The sequence below is a fragment of the Elephas maximus genome, chromosome X (assembly GCF_024166365.1).
Source record: "Elephas maximus indicus isolate mEleMax1 chromosome X, mEleMax1 primary haplotype, whole genome shotgun sequence".
NCBI lineage: Eukaryota > Metazoa > Chordata > Mammalia > Proboscidea > Elephantidae > Elephas > Elephas maximus.
Genome location: NC_064846.1, coordinates 81,649,152 through 81,667,364, shown reverse-complemented (window position 1 = coordinate 81,667,364; position 18,213 = coordinate 81,649,152).

Genomic DNA, 18,213 nt, shown 5'->3' with positions numbered 1-18,213 from the left:
AACATAAATAAAACAAACATTCCCACAACTGGACCAATAAGCAACATCATGATAAACGAAGAAAGGATTGAAGTTGTCAAGGATTTCATTTTACTTGGATCCACAATCAACACCCATTGAAGCAGCAGTCAAGAAATCAAAGTACATATTACCTTGGGCAAACCTGCTGCAAAAGACCTCTAAAGTGTTACAAAGCAAAGATGTCACTTTGAGGACTGAGGTATGCCTGACCTAAGCCATGGTATTTTTTTAATTGCCTCATATGCATGTGAAAACTGGACAACGAATAAGGAAGGCTGTCTTAGTTATCTAGTGCTGCTATAACTCAAATAACTAAAGTGGATGGCTTTAACAAAGAGAAATTTATTCTCCCACAGTCTTGTTGTTGTTCTTAGGTGCTGTCGAGTTGCTTCCGACTCATAGCGACCCTATGCACAACAGAAGGAAACACTTCCCAGTCCTGAGCCATCGTTACAATCGTTGTTATGCTTGAGCTTGTTGTTGCAGCCACTGTGTCAATCCACCTCGTTGAGGGTCTTCCTCTTTTCCGCTGACCCTGTACTCTGCCAAACATGATGTCCTTCTCCAGGGACTGATCCCTCCTGACAACATGTCCAAAGTACGTAAGACACAGTCCCACCATCCTTGCTTCTTAGGAGTGTTCTGGTTGTACTTCTTCCAAGACAGATTTGTTCGTTCTTTTGGCAGTCCATGGCATATTCAATATTCTTCGCCAACACCACAATTCAAAGGTGTCAATTCTTCTTCGGTCTTCCTTATTCATTGTCCAGCTTGCACACGCATATGATCTAATTGAAAATACCATGGCTTGGGTCAGGCACACCTTAGTCTCCAAGGTGATATCTTTGCTCTTCAACACTTTGAAGAGGTCCTTTGCAGCAGATTTGCCCAATGCAATGCATCTTTTGATTTCTTGACTGCTGCTTCCATGGCCGTTGATTGTGGATCCAAGTAAAATGAAATCCTTGACAACTTCAATCTTTTCTCCATTTATCACGATGTTGCTCATTGGTCCATTTGTGAGGATTTTTGCTTTCTTTATCTTGAGGTGCAATACATACTGAAGGTTGTGGTCTTTGATCTTCATTAGTAAGTGCTTCAAGTCCTCTTCACTTTCAGCAAGCAAGGTTGTGTCATCTGCATAACACAGGTTGTTAATAAGTCTTCCTCCAATCCTGATGACCCGTTCTTCTTCATATAGTCCAGCTTCTCATATTATTTGCTCAGCATACAGATTGAATAGGTATAGTGAAAGAATACAACCCTGACGCCCACCTTTCCTGACTTTAAACCAATCAGTATCCCCTTGTTCTGTCCGAACAACTGCCTCTTGATCTATGTAAAGGTTCCTTGTGAGCAAAATTAAGTGTTCTGGAATCCCATTCTTTGCGACGTTATCCATAATTTGTTATGATCCACAGAGTCGAATGCCTTTGCATAGTCAATAAAACACAGGTAAACATCCTTCTGGTATTCTCTGCTTTCAGCCAAGATCCATCTGACATCAGCAATGATATCCCTGGTTCCACGTCCTCTTCTAAAACCGGCCTGAATTTCTGGCAGTTCCTTGTCGATATACTGCTGCAGCCGTTTTTGAATGATCTTCAGCAAAATTTTGCTTACATGTGATATTAATGATATTGTTGTATAATTTCCACATTTGGTTGGATCACTTTACTTGGGAATAGGCATAAATATGTATCTCTTCCAGTCAGTTGGCCAGGAAGCTGTCTTCCATATTTCTTGCCACAGAAGAGTGAGCACCTCCAGTGCTACATCTGTTTGTTGAAACATCTCAATTGATATTCCATCAATTCCTGGAGCCTTGTTTTTCGTCAATGCCTTCAGAGCAGCTTCGACTTCTTCTTTCAGTATCATCGGTTCCTGATCATATGCCACCTCTTGAAATGGTTGAACATCGACTAATTCTTTTTGGTATAATGACTGTGTGTATTCCTTCCATCTTCTTTTGATGCTTCCTGTGTCGTTTAATATTTTCCCCATAGAATCCTTCACTATTGCAACTCGAGGCTGGAATTTTTCCTTCAGTTCTTTCAGCTTGAGAAACCCCAAGTGTGTTCTTCCCTTTTGGTTTTCTATCTCCAGCTCTTTGCACATGTCATTATAATACTTAACTTTGTCTTCTCGAGGAACCCTTTGAAATCTTCTGTTCCGTTCCTTTACTTCATCAATTCTTCCTTTAGCTTTAGATGCTCGACACTCAAGAGCAAGTTTCAGAGCCTCCTCTGACATCCATCTTGGTCTTTTCTTTCTTTCCTGTCTTTTCAATGACCTCTTGCTTTCTTCATGGATGATATCCTTGATGTCATTCCACAACTCGTCTGGTCTTCGGTCACTAGTGTTCAATGCGTCAAACCTATTCTTCAGATGGTCTCTAAATTCAGGTGGGATGTACTCAAGGTCATATTTTGGCTCTCGTGGACTTGCTCTGATTTTCTTCAGTTTCAGCCAGAACTTGCATACGAGCAACTGATGGTCTGTTCCACAGTCGGCCCCTGTCCTTGTTCTGACTGATGATATTGAGCTTTCCCATCATCTCTTTCCAAAGACGTAGTAAATTTGATTTCTGTGTGTTCCATCTGGTGAGGTCCATGTGTATAGTCGCCATTTATGTTGGTGAAAGAAGGTATTTGCAGTGAAGAAGTTGTTGGTCCTGCAGAATTCTATCATTCGATCTCCAGCATTGTTTCTATCACCAAGGCCATATTTTCCAACTACTTGTCCTTCTTCTTTGTTTCCAACTTTCACATTCTACTTACCAGTAATTACCAATGCATCTTGAGTGCGTGTTTGATCAATTTCAGACTGCAGCAGCTGATGAAAATCTTCTATTTCATCGTCTTCGGCCTTAGTGGTTGGTGCGTAAATTTGAATAATAGTCGTATTAACTGGTCTTCCTTGTAGATGCATGGATATTATCCTATCACTGACAGCGTTGTACTTCAGGATAGATCTTGAAACGTTCTTTTTGACGTTGAATGCAACGCCATTCCTCTTCAAATTGTCATTCCCAGCATAGTAGACTATATGATTGTCCAATTCCAAATGGCCAATACCAGTCCATTTCAGCTCACTAATGCCTAGGATATTGATGTTTACGTGTTCCATTTCATTTTTGACAATTTTCCTAGATTCATACTTTGTACATTCGAGGTTCCATTTATTAATGGATGTTTTCAGCTAATTTCTTCTCATTTTGAGTCGTACCACATCAGCAAATAAAGTCCCAAAAGCTGTACTCCATCCACGTCATTAAGGTCGACTCTACTTTGAGGAGGCAGCTCTTCCCCAGTCATCTTTTTTTTTTTTTAATAAATTTTATTAAGCTTCAAGTGAACGTTTACAAATCCAATCAGTCTGTCACATATAAGTTTACATACATCTCACTCCCTACTCCCACTTGCTCTCCCGCTCTTGAGTCAGCCCTTTCAGTCTCTCCTTTCTTGACAATTTTGCCGGCTTCCCTCTCTCTCTATCCTCCCATCCCCCCTCCAGACAAGAGTTGCCAACACAATCTCAAGTGTCCACCTGATATAATTAGCTCACTCTTCATCAGCGTCTCTCTCCCACCCGCTGACCAGTCCGTTTCATTTCTGATGAGTTGCCTTCGGGGATGGTTCCTGTCCTGTGTCAACAGAAGGTCTGGGGAGCATGGCCACCGGGATTCCTCCAGTCTCAGTCAGACCATTAAGTTTGGTCTTTTTATGAGAATTTGGGGTCTGTATCCCACTGATCTCCTGCTCCCTCAGGGGTCCTCTGCTGTGCTCCCTGTCAGGGCAGTCATCGATTGTGGCCGGGCACCAACTAGTTCTTCTGGTCTCAGGATGATGTAGGTCTCTGGTTCATGTGGCCCTTTCTGTCTCTTGGGCTCTTAGCTGTCGTGTGGCCTTGGTGTTCTTCATTTTCCTTTGCTCCAGGTGGGTTGAGACCAATTGCTGCATCTTAGATGGCCGCTTGTTAGCCTTTAAGACCCCAGACGCCACATTTCAAGGTGGGATGCAGAATGATTTCATAATAGAATTATTTTGCCAATTGACTTAGAAGTCCCCGCAAACCATGTTCCCCAGACCCCCGCACTTGCTCCGCTGACCTTTGAAGCATTCATTTTATCCCGGAAACTGCTTTTGGTCCAGTCCAATTGAGCTGACCTTCCATGTATTGAGTGTTGTCTTTCCCTTCACCTAAAGCAGTTCTTATCTACTGAGTAATCAATAAAAAACCCTCTCCCACCCTCCCTCCCTCCCCCCCTCATAACCACAAAAGTATGTGTTCTCCTCAGGTTTACTATTTCTTAAGATCTTATAATAGTGGTCTTATACAATATTTGTCCTTTTGCCTCTAATTTCGCTCAGCATAATGCCTTCCAGGTTCCTCCATGTTATGAAATGTTTCAGAGATTTGTCACTGTTCTTTATCGATGCGTAGTATTCCATTGTGTGAATATACCACAATTTATTTACCCATTCATCCGTTGATGGACACCTTGGTTGCTTCCAACTTTTTGCTATTGTAAACAGAGCTGCAATAAACATGGGTGTGCATATATCTGTTTGTATGAAGGCTCTTGTATCTCTAGGGTATATTCCGAGGAGTGGGATTTCTGGGTTGTATGGTAGTTCTATTTCTAACTGTTTAAGATAACGCCAGATAGATTTCCAAAGTGGTTGTACCATTTTACAATCCCACCAGCAGTGTATGAGAGTTCCAATCTCTCCGCAGCCTCTCCAACATTTATTATTTTGTGTTTTTTGGATTAATGCCAGCCTTGCTGGTGTGAGATGGAATCTCATCGTAGTTTTAATTTGCATTTCTCTAATGGCTAATGATCGAGAGCATTTTCTCATGTATCTGTTGGCTGCCTGAATATCTTCTTTAGTGAAATGTGTGTTCATATCCTTTGCCCACTTCTTGATTGGGTTGTTTGTCTTTTTGTGGTTGAGTTTTGACAGAATCATGTAGATTTTAGAGATCAGGCGCTGGTCGGAGATGTCATAGCTGAAAATTCTTTCCCAATCTGTAGGTGGTCTTTTTACTCTTTTGGAGAAGTCTTTAGATGAGCATAGGTGTTTGATTTTTAGGAGCTCCCAGTTATCGGGTTTCTCTTCATCATTTTTGGTAACGTTTTGTATTCTGTTTATGCCTTGTATTAGGGCTCCTAGGGTTGTCCCAATTTTTTCTTCCATGGTCTTTATCGTTTTAGTCTTTATGTTTAGGTCTTTGATCCACTTGGAGTTAGTTTTTGTGCATGGTGTGTGGTATGGGTCCTGTTTCATTTTTTTGCAAATGGATATCCAGTTATGCCAGCACCATTTGTTAAAAAGGCTATCTTTTCCCCAATTAATTGACACTGGTCCTTTGTCAAATATCAGCTGCTCATACGTGGATGGATCTATGTCTGGGTTCTCAATTCTGTTCCATTGGTCTATGTGTCTGTTGTTGTACCAATACCAGGCTGTTTTGACTACTGTGGCTGTATAATAGGTTCTGAAGTCAGGTAAGGTGAAGCCTCCCACTTTCTTCTTCTTTTTCAGTAGTGCTTTGCTTACCCGGGGCTTCTTTCCCTTCCATATGAAATTGGTGATTTGTTTCTCTATCCCCTTAAAATATGACATTGGAATTTGGATCGTAAGTGCGTTAAATGTATAGATGGCTTTTGGTAGAATAGACATTTTTACTATGTTAAGTCTTCCTATCCATGAGCAGGGTATGTTTTTCCACTTAAGTATGTCCTTTTGAATTTCTTGTAGTAGAGCTTTGTAGTTTTCTTTGTATACGTCTTTTACATCCTTGGTAAGATTTATTCCTAAGTATCTTATCTTCTTGGGGGCTACTGTGAATGGTATTGATTTGGTTATTTCCTCTTCAGTGTTCTTTTTGTTGATGTAGAGGAATCCAAGTGATTTTTGTATGTTTATTTTATAACCTGAGACTCTGCCAAACTCTTCTATTAGTTTCAGTAGTTTTCTGGAGGATTCCTTAGGGTTTCCTGTGTATATAATCATGTCATCTGCAAATAGTGATAACTTTACTTCTTCCTAGCCAATCCGGATACCTTTTATTTCTTTGTCTAGCCTAATTGCCCTGGCTAAGACTTCCAACATGATGTTGAATAAGAGCGGTGATAAAGGGCATCCTTGTCTGGTTCCCGTTCTCAAGGGAAGTGCTTTCAGGTTCTCTCCATTTAGAGTGATATTGGCTGTTGGCTTTGCATAGATGCCCTTTATTATGTTGAGGAATTTTCCTTCAATTCCTATTTTGGTAAGAGTTTTTATCACGAATGTGTGTTGAACTTTGTCAAATGCCTTTTCTGCATCAATTGATAAGATCATGTGGTTTTTGTCTTTTGTTTTATTTATGTGATGGATTACATTAATGGTTTTTCTGATATTAAACCAGCCTTGCATACCTGGTATAAATCCCACTTGATCAGGGTGAATTATTTTTTTGATGTGTTGTTGGATTCTATTGGCTAGAATTTTGTTGAGGATTTTTGCATCAATGTTCATGAGGGATATAGGTCTATAATTTTCTTTTTTTGTAATGTCTTTACCTGGTTTTGGTATCAGGGATATGGTGGCTTCATAGAATGAGTTGGGTAGTATTCCGTCATTTTCTATGCTTTGGAATACCTTTAGTAGTAGTGGTGTTAACTCTTCTCTGAAAGTTTGGTAGAACTCTGCAGTGAAGCCGTCCAGGCCAGGGCTTTTTTTTGTTGGGAGTTTTTTGATTACCGTTTCAATCTCTTTTTTTGTTATGGGTCTATTTAGTTGTTCTACTTCTGAATGTGTTAGTTTAGGTAGGTAGTGTTTTTCCAGGAATTCATCCATTTCTTCTAGGTTTTCAAATTTGTTAGAGTACAATTTTTCATAATAATCTGAAGTGATTCTTTTAATTTCATTTGGTTCTGTTGTGATGTGGTCCTTCTCGTTTCTTATTCAGGTTATTTGTTTCCTTTCCTGTATTTCTTTAGTCAGTCTAGCCAATGGTTTATCAATTTTCTTAATTTTTTCAAAGAACCAGCTTTTGGCTTTGTTAATTCTTTCAATTGTTTTTCTGTTCTCTAATTCATTTAGTTCAGCTCTAATTTTTATTATTTGTTTTCTTCTGGTGCCTGATGGATTCTTTTGTTGCTCACTTTCTATTTGTTCGAGTTGTAGGGACAGTTCTCTGATTTTGGCTCTTTCTTCTTTTTGTATGTGTGCATTTATTGATATAAATTGGCCTCTGAGCACTGCTTTTGCTGTGTCCCAGAGGTTTTGATAGGAAGTATTTTCATTCTCGTTGCTTTCTATGAATTTCCTTATTCCCTCCTTGATGTCTTCTATAACCCAGTCTTTTTTCAGGAGGGTATTGTTCATTTTCCAAGTATTTGATTTCTTTTCCCTAGTTTTTCTGTTATTGATCTCTAGTTTTATTGCCTTGTGGTCTGAGAAGATGCTTTGTAATATTTCGATGTTTTGGACTCTGCAAAGGTTTGTTTTATGACCTAATATGTGGTCTATTCTAGAGAATGTTCCATGTACGCTAGAAAAAAAAGTATATTTTGCAGCAGTTGGGTGGAGAGTTCTGTATAAGTCAATGAGGTCAAGTTGGTTGATTGTTGTAATTAGATCTTCCGTGTCTCTGTTGAGCTTCTTACTGGATGTCCTGTCCTTCTCCGAAAGTGGTGTGTTGAAGTCTCCTACTATAATTTCGAGGTATCTATCTCACTTTTCAATTCTGTTAAAATTTGATTTATGTATCTTGTAGCCCTGTCATTGGGTGCATAAATATTTAATATGGTTATGTCTTCCTGATCAATTGTCCCTTTTATCATTATATAGTGTCCTTCTTTATCCTTTGTGGTGGATTTAAGTCTAAAGTCTATTTTGTCAGAAATTAATATTGCTACTCCTCTTCTTTTTTGCTTATTGTTTGCTTGATATACTTTTTTCCCATCCTTTGAGTTTTAGTTTGTTTGTGTCTCTAAGTCTAAGGTGTGTCTCTTGTAAGCAGCAGCATATAGATGGATCGTGTTTCTTTATCCAGTCCGAGACTCTCTGTCTCTTTATTGGTGCATTTAGTCCATTTACATTCAGGGTAATTATAGATAAATAAGTTTTTAGTGCTGTCATTTTGATGCCTTTTTATGTGTGTTGTTGACAATTTCATTTTTCCACATACTTTTTTGTGCTGAGGTGTTTTTCTTAGTAAATTGTGAGATCCTCATTTTCATAGTGCTTGACTTTATGTTAGTTGAGTCGTTAACGTTTTTCTTGGTTTTTATCTTGAGTTGTAGAGTTGTTATACCTTTTTGTGGTTACCTTATTATTTACCCCTATTTTTCTAAGTAAAAACCTAACTTGTATTGTTCTATATCGCCTTGTATCACTCTCCATATGGCAGTTCAATGCCTCCTGTGTTTAGTCCCTCTTTTTGATTATTGTGATCTTTTACCTATTGACTTCCATGATTCCCCGTTATGTGCATTTTTTTTTAATTAATCTTAATTTGTTTGTTTTTGTGATTTCCCTATTTGAGTTGATATCAGGACGTTCTGTTTTGTGACCTTGTGTTGTGCTGATATCTGATATTATTGGTTCTCTGACCAAACAATATCCTTTAGTATTTCTTGTAGCTTTGGTTTGGTTTTTGCAAATTCTCTAAACTTGTGTTTGTCTGTAAATATCTTAATTTCGCCTTCATATTTCAGAGAGAGTTTTGCTGGATATATGATCCTTGGCTGGCAGTTTTTCTCCTTCAGTGTTCTGTATATGTGGTCCCATTCCCTTCTTGCCTGCATGGTTTCTGCTGAGTAGTCAGAACATATTCTTATTGATTCTCCCTTGAAGGAAACCTTTCTTTTCTCCCTGGCTGCTTTTAAAATTTTCTCTTTATCTTTGGTTTTGGTGAGTTTGATAATAATATGTCTTGGTGTTTTTCTTTTTGGATCAATCTTAAATGGGGTTCGATGAGCATCTTGGATAGATATCCTTTCGTCTTTCATGATGTCAGGGAAGTTTTCTGTCAGGAGTTCTTCAACTATTTTCTCTGTGTTTTCTGTCCCCTCTCCCTGTTCTGGGACTCCAATCACCCGCAGGTTATCCTTCTTTATAGAGTCCCACATAATTCTTAGGGTTTCTTCATTTTTTAAAATTCTTTTATCTGATTTTTTTTCAGCTATGTTGGTGTTGATTCCCTGGTCCTCCAGATGTCCCAGTCTGCATTCTAATTGCTCGAGTCTGCTCCTCTGACTTCCTAGTGCGTTGTCTAATTCTGTTATTTTATTGTTAATCTTTTGGATTTCTACATGTTGTCTGTCTATGGATTCTTGCAACTTATTAATTTTTCCACTATGTTCTTGAATAATTTTTTTGAGTTCTTCAACAGTTTTATCAGTGTGTTCCTTGGCTTTTTCTGCAGTTATCCTAATTTCATTTGTGATATCATTAAGCATTCTGTAAATTAGTTTTTTATATTCTGTATCTGATAATTCCAAGATTGTATCTTCATTTGGGAAAGATTTTGATTCTTTTGTTTGGGGGGTTGGAGAAGCTGTCATGGTCTGCTTCTTTAAGTGGTTTGATATGGATTGTTGTCTCCGAGCCATCACTGGGAAACTAGTTTTTCCAGAAAATCCGCTGCGTCCAGTCCAAATCCCTGCGGGACGGTTCCCCGGCTTGGACGCTGCTCTCTCTGCTCCAAGACCAGTCACTGCCTCCCGGGGACTTCTTCTACTGGCTGCCCCCAGTCATCTTTTGAGTGCCTTCCAACCTGGGGGGCTCATCCTGCAGCACTATATCAGACAATGTTCTGCTGCTATTCTTAAGGTTTTCACTGGCTAATACTTCTCAGAAGTAGACTGCGGGGTCCTTCCTCCTAGTCTGTCTTAGTCTGGAAGCTCAGCTGAAACCTGTCCTCCATGGGTGACCCTGCTGGTATCTGAATACTGGTGGCATAGCTTCCAGCATCACAGCAACACACAAGTTCCCACAGTATGACAAACTGACAGACACTTGGGGGCCCACAGTCTAGGAGGCTAGAAGTCTGAATTCCGTTTGCCAGCTTCAGTGGAATCCTTTCTGTCTCTGTCGGCTCTGAGGGATGGAAGGTCTTTGTCATCAGTTTTTCCTGGTCTAGGTCACTATGAGTCAGAATTGACTTGACAGCAATGGGTTTGGTTTTTTTTTTTTAGGAGCTTTTTAGCCCAGGAACTCTGGGTTCGGAGGACCCATGCTGCTGGCTCTTCTTGCTTGGTGGTAATGAGGCCTCTCTGTCTCTGTTTGCTTCTCTCTTTTATATCTCAAAAGAGATTGATTTAAGACACAACCTAATCTTGTAGATTGAGTCCTGCCTCATTAACATAACTGCCTCTAATCCTGCCTCATTAACATCATAGAAGTAGGATTTACAACACATAGGAGAATCACATCAGATGACAAAATGGTGGACAATCACACAATACGGGGAATCATGGCCTAGCCAAGTTGACAAATATTTTTGCAGGACTCAATTCAGTCCATGACAAAGACCTAAGAAGAAATGTTGCATTTGAATTATGATGTTGTTGAAGAATACTAAATATACCACAGGCTGCCAGAAGAACAAACAAATCTGTCTTGGAAGAAGCACAGCAAGAATGCTCCTCAGAAACAAGCATAGTGAGACTTGGTCTCACATACTTTGGACATGTTATCAGGAGGGACTGGTCCCTGGAGAAGGACATCATGGTAGGAAAAGTAGATGGTCAGAGAAAAAGAGTAATACCCTGAAGGAGATGGGTTGACACAGTGGCTGCAACAATGAGCTCAAGCACAGCAACGATTGTGAGGATGACTCAGTAAGGGGCAATTGTTTTCTTCTGTTATACATGGAGCTGCTATGAGTCAGAACGGACACAATGGCACATAACAACAGTGATATCCTGCATCTCTGATACTCACAGGCCCACTTTTTTAGGCTAGGTTAAATCTAGGACAAAACTCCCTAATTGGTACTCTAATGGAGTAGTGGTTAAGAACCCATTGCCAACGAGTTGATTCCAACTCATAGGGTCCCTATAGGACAAAGTAGAACATCCCCATAGGGTTTCCAAGGAGCTACTGGTGGGTTCGAACTGCTGACGTTTTTGGATAGCAGCTGAGTTCTTAACTACTGTGCCACCAGGACTTCAGTGATTAAGAGCTGGGTTGCAAAGCAAAAGATTGGCAGTTTGAATCTATCGGTGACCCCATGTGACAGAGTAAAACTTCCCCATAGAGCTTTCTAGGCTGTAAACTTTATGGGAGCAGATTGCCAGGTCTTTCTCCCACAGTGCCACTGGGTTAGTTCAAACCCCCAACCTTTTGGTTAGCAGTGGAGTGCTTAACAATTGAGCCACCAGGGCTCCTTAAGCAAGGATTAGGGAAGCATTTATGGAGAGAAGAGGTTAACATTTGAAGTTGGAATCTTTGGGGCAAATAGTCAAGCTTGCTTGACGCATAGGGTAGATTCCTGGGAGAAATGGGCCTTTGAAGATCTTATCCAGGGAAGGACTTGAACGGGGTGAAGCACTGTTCTCAAAAAATAAATACATAAATAAATAAAAATGCAAATATGCCTCCTGGGATGGCAATACATTAGTTCACCAGCACTTTTTAACACCTCAGAGAGATATATAACCAAGGAGCAAAGTGTCCTGAGGGACTGAATGACAGGCATAGGACAAAGCAATAATGATTAGGAAGGATGAGAGAACAAACAAAATTTAGAGAACAGTAGTACAGGGTATATATTGCAAGTGGGCCCTGAGCAGATGGAAGACAGCAGGAGAGCAGCACTGGGCCTTGGGGTGGGGAGATATAAGGACTTTAAGAGTTGGGGTGTGGGGGCTAGGTCCTGAATCAAGTATTGTGATCTGACTGAGAAAATGTCTTTTCTGCTAGCTGGAAATCACACAAGAGAATAATTCTTTAGTATCTGGAAAGGTTTTTTTTAAAGACACTTTGAGACCTCTAAGAAGACTTAAGATACCATTGGGATACAAACATCTCAAGTGTTACTGGGCTCTAGTGTCATCACTTCTTCATAGCTTCCCTTTTTGCATCAGTAAAATGGGGAAAGGCCTGTAATGCCCACCTCCTAAATATGGGATAAGAGAGAGAGAATAAAAGAATCAAATAAGATGGTAGATATTACGGCATTTTCTAAATGATAAAATGCTGGGTCAGTGTAAGGGAGGATGATTATTTTTGATAGTTTTCCTTTTTCCCCCATACTACCTAGCAGAGTGCTGGACATTTTGTTGTAATACTTAATCAAGACTGGTTGAATTGAAATGAATTGCAGTAATTTACATATATGCACAATGGTCATACAGAGCTAAAAATTTCTATCAACAACAACAAAAGTCTTTCTTAAAGAAAGGTAAGGGGCCCTGGTGGCTCATGATTAATCCGAAATTCCAGAAGAAATTTTGAAGCTTGAGAGGGAGGATTTATTTACCTTCACTTTCCTTTTAGCCATTGGAAAATTTATGGCTAGGCTGCTAAAATCCAAATTTTGCCTCAGACTACCATCATTTCCTAATTAAATGTAGCTTTTAGAGTACTGCTCTATGCTATTTAACTTTAAAGACGTGATCTAGTACAATTTATTTATTGAAACAATTTCTAGTGTTTAATTTTTAATACAAGAAATTGACTAATTATTTTGCTCTAAATGCTTTGTATAATTATTATTGGTTTCACCTTGTTTGGTTATAACTTTGGTGAATTTCTTTGATTATTCCAAGTAGCGTCAATTCCAATTCATGGTGGCTCCATGTGTTAGAGAGTAGAACTGCGGTCCATAGGGTTTCTTTGTTTGTTTAAATATTTTATTGTGTTTCATGTGAAATGTTACACACCAAATTACTAAGCTCTCATTTAAGAATTTTTACACAAACAGTTCAATAACATTGGTTACATTTTTCACAGTTGTGTCAATATTCTCAATATTACCATTCTGTTTGTTGTGTTTCCATTAATCTAGCTACCCTGCCCCCTCCCTTACCTTCTAATCTTTGTTTTAGGGTAAATGTTGACTGTTTGGTCTCATATTATTGATTGTTTAAGGGAGCTGTTATGGATTGAATTATGTCCCACCAAAAATGTGTGTATCAACTTGGTTAGGCCATGTGTGGTTGTCCTCCATTTTGTGATTGTAATTTTTTGTTGAGAGGTTTAGGGTGAGATTGTAACACCTCCCTGATCCGAGGTAAAGGGAGTTCCCCTGGGGTGTGGCCTGTACCACCTTTTATCTCTCAAGAGACAAAAGGAAAGGGAAGCAAGCAGAGAGTTGGGGACTTCACACCACCAAGAAAGCAGCACGAAGAGCAGAGTGCATCCTTTGGACACAGGGTCCCTGCACCCGAGAAACCCTTCAACCAGGGTAAGATTGAAGACAAGGACCTTTCTCCAGAGCTGATAGAGAAAGCCTTCCCCTGCAGTGGATGCCCTGAAGGTGGACTCGTGACCTACTAGACTGTAAGAAAATAAATTTCTCTTTGTTAAAGCCATCCACTTGTGATATTTCTGTTAAGGCAGCACTAGATAACTGAGACAGGAGCACAGTACTCATGGGTGACATTGTATATTTTATAAGTCAATCTATTATCTGGATGAAAGGCGACCACTGTGAGTGGCTTCAATTCCAAGTTCAAAGGGTATCTTAGGGAGATAGTCTCAGAGGTTCCTCTAGTCTCTATCAGTCCAGTAAGTCTGAAGTTTTTTAGGGATTTGAGCTTTGTTCTACATTTTCTCCCTTTCTATCCAGGAACTTTTATGATGTCCCTGGTCAGAATGGTTGGTATTGGTAGATGGGCACCATGTAGTTCTTCTGGTCTCAGTCTAGATGAGGCCATGCTTCATGTGGACTGGTAGTCCTGTGAACCAACTTCTTTGAGTATTTGCTTTCCTTCATTCTCTTTTGTTCCAGACAAGACCAATAGTTGTATCTTAGACAGTCGCTCACAAGCTTTTAAGGCCCCAGAAGCTACTCGCCAAACTAGGATGTAGAACACTATTTTAATGAACTATGTTATGCCAATTAACAGAGGTGTCCCATGAGACTATGGTTTCAAGCCTTCAAACACAGTAAACAAATCTCGCAAGGTATTTAGTTAGGTCTAGGAAGCACTGGGTTGGGTTTTTAGGAAGTATCTGGAAACCCTGGTGGCTTAGTGGTTACGTGCTACAGCTGCTAACCAAGATGTTGCAGTTCAAATCCCCCAGGTGCTCCTTGGAAACTCTATGGGGCAGTTCTACTCTGTCCTATAGGGTCGCTATGAGTCAGAATCGACTCGATGGCAGTGGGTTTTTAGGAAGTATCTGTAATTGTTCCTCCTATGGATTTTATTATATGTATGAATATATATGCAGCTGACACAAGCATGTATATACATGTCTACAGATACACCTATACATGCACACCCAAATACTCACATGTGCCTTCCTATACACATATATGCATACATACCTATCTATGTAACTACACACTTTTTTTTAATTATTATTACTGTTGTTGCAAAACTGTATATCATTTAACGAAACTGTGCCTTATTCCTGGGTACTTCTTGGTGTCTTCATTCACGTTGGACAATTTGGGACTTCACCCGTAATGGGTATTGCCTTACCCATCACCCAAAACAACAAGTGTCTACAATCTAGAAAGTGATTCCTCCTCCCTTTCCCTCCCCTCCCTGTCAGTTTGTTGCACTGTGAGAGCTTGTTGTGTTGCTATCATGCTGGAAGCTATGCCACTAGTATTCAAATATCAGCAGGGTCACCCATAGTGGACAGTCTTCGGCTGAGCTTCTAGGCTAAGACAGACTAGGACGAAGGACCCTGCAGTCTACTTCTGAAAAGAATTAGCCAGTGGAAACCTCATGAATAGCAGTGGAACATTGTCTGGTATAGTGCGGGAAGATGAGCCCCTCAGGTTGGAAGGCACTCAAAATGCGACTGGGAAAGAACTGCCTCCTCAGAGTAGAGTAGACCTTAATGACGTGAATGGAGTTAAGTTTTCGGGACCTTCTTTTGCTGATGTGGCATGTCTCAAAATGAGACAGCTGCAAACATCCATTAATAATCAAAACCTGGCATGCACAAAGTATGAATCTAGGAAAATTGGAAATCGTCAAAAATGAAATAGAACCCATAAACATTGATAGCCTCGGCATTAGTGAGCTGAAATGGACTGGTATTGGCCATTTTGAATCAGAAAATCATATGGTCTACTATGCCGGGAATGACAAATTGAAGAGGGATGGCATTGCATTCATCATTAAAAAGAATATTTCAAGATCTATCGTGAAGTACAAAGCTGTCAGTGGTAGGATAATATCCATATGCCTACAAGGAAAATCAGTTAATATGACTATTATTCAAATTTATGCACCAACCACTAAGGCCAAAGATGAAGAAATTGAAGATTTTTACCAAGTTCTGCAGTCAGAAATTGATTGAACATGCAATTAGGATGCACTGATAATTACTGGTGATTGGAATGCAGAAGTCGGAGACAAAGAAGAAGGATCAGTATTTGGAAAATATGGCCTTGGTGACAGAAACGATGCCCAAGATTACATGATTGAATTTTGCAAGACAAACAACTTTTTCATTGCAAATACTTTTTTCACCAAAATAAATGGTGACTATTTATACACATGGACCTTGCCAGATGGAATACAGAGGAATCAAATCGACCACACCTGTGGAAAGAGATGATGGAAAAGCTCAATATCATCAGTCAGAACAAAGCCAGGGGCTGACTGTGGATCAGACCATTATTTACTCATGTGCAAGTTCAAGTTGAAACAGAAGAAAATTAGAACAAGTCCACAAGAGCCAAAACACAACCTTGAGTATATCCCACCTGAATTTAGAGACCATCTCAAGAATAGATTTGACGCGTTGAACACTAATGACCAAAGACCAGACGAGTTGTGGAATGGCATAAAGTATATCATACATGAAGAAAGCAAGAGATCATTAAATAGAGAAACAAAAGACCTAAACAGTGTCAAAAGAGACTCTGAAACTTGCCCTTGAATGTCAAGTGGCTAACACAAAAGGAAATTATGACATGTGCAAAGACCTGGAGATAGACAACCAGAAAGGAAGAACATGTTCAGCATTTCTCAAGCTGAAAGAACTGAAGAAAACATTCAGTCTTCGAGTTGCAATACTGAAGGATTCAATGGGGAAAATATTAAATGACTCAGGAAGCATCAAAAGAAGATGTAAGGAATAAATAGAGTCAGTATGACAAAAAGAATTGGTCGACGTTCAACCATTTCAGGAGGTAACATATGATCAGAACCGATGGTACTGAGGGAAGAAGTCAAAGCTGCCCTGAAGCCATTGGCGAAAAACAAGGCTCCAGGAATTGATGGAGTATCAATTGAGATGTTTCAACAATTGGACGTAGCACTGAAAGTGCCCACTTGTCTTTCCCAAGAAATCTGGAAGACAGCTACCTGGTCAACCAACTGGAAAAGATCCATATTTCTGCTATGCCCAAGAAAGATGATCCAACTGAATGCAGAAATTATCCAATAATAGCATTACTATCACATGTAAGCAAAATTTTGCTGAAGATCATTCAAAAGTGGCTGCAGTAGCATATTGACAGGGAACTGCCAGAAATTCAAGTCGGATTCAGAAGAGGACATGAACCAGGAATATCATTGCTGATGTCAGATGGATCCTGGCTGAAAGCAGAGAAAACCGGAAAGATGTTTACCTGTGTTTTATTGATTATGCAAAGGCGTTCAACTGTGTGGACCATAAAAAATTATGAATTACATTTTGGAAAATGGGAATTCTGGAACATTTAATTGTGCTCATGAGGAATCTGTACATGGATCAAGAGGTAGTCATTCAAACAGAACAAGGGGATACTGCATGGTTTAAAGTCAGGAAAGGTGTGTGTCAGGGTTGTATTCTTTTGCCATACTTATTCAATCTGTATGCTGAACAAATAATCTGAGAAGCTGGGCTATATGAAGAACAGGGCAGCAGGACTGGAGGAAAACTCTTTAACAACCTGCTTTATGCAGATGACACAACCTTGCTTGTGGAAAATGAAGAGGACTTGAAGCACTTACTAATGAAGATCAAAGACCACAACCTTCAGTATGGATTACACCTCAATACAAAGAAAACAAAAATCCTCACAACTGGACCAATAAGCAACATCATGATAAATGGAGGAAAGATTGAGGTTGTCAAGGATTTCATTTTACTCAGATCTACAATCAACACCCATGGAAGCAGCAGTCGAGAAATCAAAGGATGCATTGCATTAGGCAAATCTGCTGCAAAAGACCTCTTTAACGTGTTGAAAAGCAAAGATGTCACCTTTAGGACTCAGGTGTGCCTGACCCAAGCCATGGTGTTTTCAATTGTGTCATATGCATGTGCAAGCTGGACAATGAATAAGGAAGACCAAAAAAGAATTGATGCCTTTGAGTTGTGGTGTTGGCGAAGAATATTGAATATACCATGGACTGCCAAAAGAACGAACAAATCTGTCTTGGAAGAAGTAAAACCAGAATGCTCCTTAGAAGCAAGAATGATGAAACTACATCTCACATACTTTGGACATGTTGTCAGGAGGGATCAGTCCCTGGAGAAGGAAATCATGCTTGGTAAAGTGGAGGGTCAGCGAAAAAGAGGAAGACCCTCAACAGGATGGATTGACACAGTGGCTGCAAATAATGGGCACAAGCATAGCAACAATTGTGAGGATGATGCAGGACCAGGCAGTGTTTCGTTCTGTTGTGCGTAGGGTTGCTATGAGTCAGAATTGACTCAAGGGCACCTAACAACAACAACACACTCCCCTCCCTTGTAACCATCAAAGAACATTGCTTTCTGTGTGTATACCTATTTTTGACTTTTTATAGATGTTAGACCATGCAATATTTGTCCTTTTGTGGTTGACTTATTTCACTCAGCATAATGTCCTCCAGATTTATCCATGTTATGTTTCTTGGCCTCATCATTGTTCTTTATAATTGTATAGTATTCCACTGTATATATGTACTACACTTTGTTTTCCATTCATCTGCTGATGGGCACTTAGATTGTTTCCATCCTTTTGCAATTGTGAACAATTCTGCAATGAACATAGGAGTGCATATGTCTGTTCGTGTCACTGCTCTTATAT